Raw genomic sequence first — 3,041 nt, 5'->3', positions numbered from 1 at the left:
CTAGATTCACCTTCAATAGATTCATGAATGCCAAGACCAGTTTTGATAGCAGGAGATCTTTGACTATTAAGAATATCATCCAAGACTTTAGTACTATCTTGAAAACGTAAGAGCTTATCCTTTTCTTCTAATTTACTTTTCAAGATATTTACCTCAACCTGAAGTTGTTCTTCTTTTTCTAGATATTGCTTCTTCATGTCTTCTTCAGCTTTCCTTTCTTCTTCCAACTGATGCTTTAGCTTGAGAATCTCCTTTTCTTGTTCTTCATTCAGATCCTGTTGCATTTGACGAATTCTGGAGGCACATTCTAGCTAAGATTTTAAGCTGATAACTTCGTTTCCCTGTTTTTTAATATCTTGGACTAGATCTTTATTCTGCTTCTTTGATTCTTCAAGATCTTCCTTTAGAGAGAGGATCGTGGCTTCAAGACTTTCATAGTAACTGGATCTATCTCTGAGTTTCTTGATGGTTGTGTTCTTTTCATTGACTTCATTTCTTAGAGATGTTGCTTCAACCTGCAACTTTTGATATTTCTCCTTGAATAACTCTCGTTGAGCCTTTTGTCTAGTAACAACTTCTTTGAGGGCACCACTCTTTATGTTCAGAAGTCTTTCTTGTTCACTAATTTTGTTTGTCAGCCTGTTAAATTCTGCTTCTATTTGATATCCTTCTTCCTCACCCATAAGAGCACATTCAGTTGTTTCGTTATCACTTCCATCTTTTACAAATGGATAGATAGTTGGAACATCAGAGGATAGCAAATTCGTACCTGATAGTTCATCTTCATTCTGAAATGATTCTGAATCTAATTCTGAATCTGAAGAGCTTCTTATACCTAATCCCCAATCGATTCTCCCACTGTCATAGTTCTTCTGAAATGTCTTCTTCTTCTTAGGTGCTTTCTTCTTAAGCTTCTTTCCCATAGTTCCACGAATCTCCTTCAAGCGATCAAGCTTCTACAAAAGGACCTGCTCTGATACCAATTGTTGGAAATAATACTGAGCGGGGGGGGGGGTGAATCTGTATTATCACATCAATAAAACTTTTTCATTTCCATATTCAGATTCATATATGCTACTTCCACAACTTCTTATGATTCAGTTAGTTGATCCTTAATGAGTGCATTAGAACATTATCAACCATATTAACAGTAAACAGGTGCAGTAAAATAGAACAGATCATCACACATAAGCCACACACATGAACACCATGATATAAGGTGGAAACCCAATGTGGGAGAAAACCACCTGCTGCAAGTCATCTCAATCTTCTTCTTAATAAGAAAATCCTTTTACAATATTTATGTACTGGTGCAGTCTTATACCAGTACGCAGGCTTCTACCTGCAGAGAGCTACAACCCTCTCTCGTTCTCCAGTCTCTCCTGGAAGGGAGCTACAACCCCCATATTTCTTGTACTAGCCGATCCATTTACTAGTACGCAGGCTGCTACCTGCTACAATGCTCCAAAGTTTTCAACTGCTACTGGAAGGGAGCTACTACCCCCTTAGCTCTTGTACTAGCTAAGATACTAGTACGTAGGCGCCGACCTACAATCTTCTCTCCTCCAGATACCACGTTTCATACAATTTCAGAGTGGATATTCCTGAAGCACAACACATAATCTGAAAGGCCACGTTTCATCCAATTTTCATACTGAACCCAATAATATCATTGAAGCACATAATCAATCAATCTTCTAAATCACCCAAACACCAGATCAATACATATACAAGGATAATATATGTGTTAGCACCCAGATCTAGTCCATCAGATCACACAAATATGAGTCATTATGATCCTGATCCAATATTAGTTCTCATCCATCAATACTGAAGCTAAACACAATCAACCAAACAGGATATGCAGAATACTGACACCTTTAAACTGTCATCAGAACCCATCAACAACCAAAACCACCTGTGACTTCAAATATCATAGCTCAAATTATATACGCTACTACAATGAACCAAACCTGCATACATACACGCTTACACCAAAGCCAACCCGCGTACAGATCTATAAATATTCAAACATGACTTGCAGCGATTTCAAACTTAAGTTATACCCAGTTCAGATCATTACAAGTGTCAGTATACAGATCTAGAATAAGCATAATCAAATATATAGAGATAGTTCATTTCAAACCATTTGATCCCGATCTATCCTTAGATCTTGTTCTCCATCAACCGGTGAGATCCCTCTTTAGCTCAGATCCAGATCTGCACCATAACCCAATCACAGTATTCCAGATCTAGCACTTTATCAGATATTCAATAATTCAGAAGATGCTTTGCCAAATGATCTCCTTCCTCTTTTATAGCCTTAGTCCTTTCTCAATACCATGGTCCAAAACCATAGGATCAAAAAACTGTTGGATTAATACCATGAACCAACCATGAAAGTGCGTGAGATCAACACTTTTGGATGCAATACCACGGACCAAAACCATAGGATCAAAAATTGTCAGACTAATACCATGAACCAACCATGAAAGTGCGTGAGATCAACACTTTTGGATGCAATAACACGGGCCAAAACCATAGGATCAAAAACTGTCGAACTAATACCATGAACCAACCATGAAAGTGCGTGAACTTTTCTCTTGCATGAAGGGAACTTTTCTCTGCATGAAAGTGCGTAAACTTTTCTCTACATGAAATAAACTTTTCTCTGCATAAAAGTGCGTGAACATTTCTCTACATGAAATAAACTCTTCTCTGCATAAAAGTGCGTGAACTTTTCTCTACATGAAATAAAATTTTCTCTGCATAAAAGTGCGTGAACATTTCTCTACATGAAATAAACTCTTCTCTGCATAAAAGTGCGTGAAATTTTCTCTACATGAAATAAACTTTTCTCTGCATAAAAGTGCGTGAACGTTTCTCTACATGGAATAAACTTTTCTCTGCATAAAAGTGCGTGAACTTTTCTCTACATGGAATAAACTTTTCTCTGCATAAAAGTGCGTGAACTTTTCTCTACATGGAATAAACTTTTCTCTGCATAAAAGTGCATGAAGTTTTCTCTACATGAATGAAAC

This window comes from Pinus tabuliformis, chromosome 5_2 (genome assembly GCF_031772625.1).
Source record: "Pinus tabuliformis cultivar Carrire ecotype Pingquan chromosome 5_2, CPIR1, whole genome shotgun sequence".
In the NCBI taxonomy this organism is placed as follows: domain Eukaryota; kingdom Viridiplantae; phylum Streptophyta; class Pinopsida; order Pinales; family Pinaceae; genus Pinus; species Pinus tabuliformis.
Note: the sequence above shows the minus strand (reverse complement) of the source record.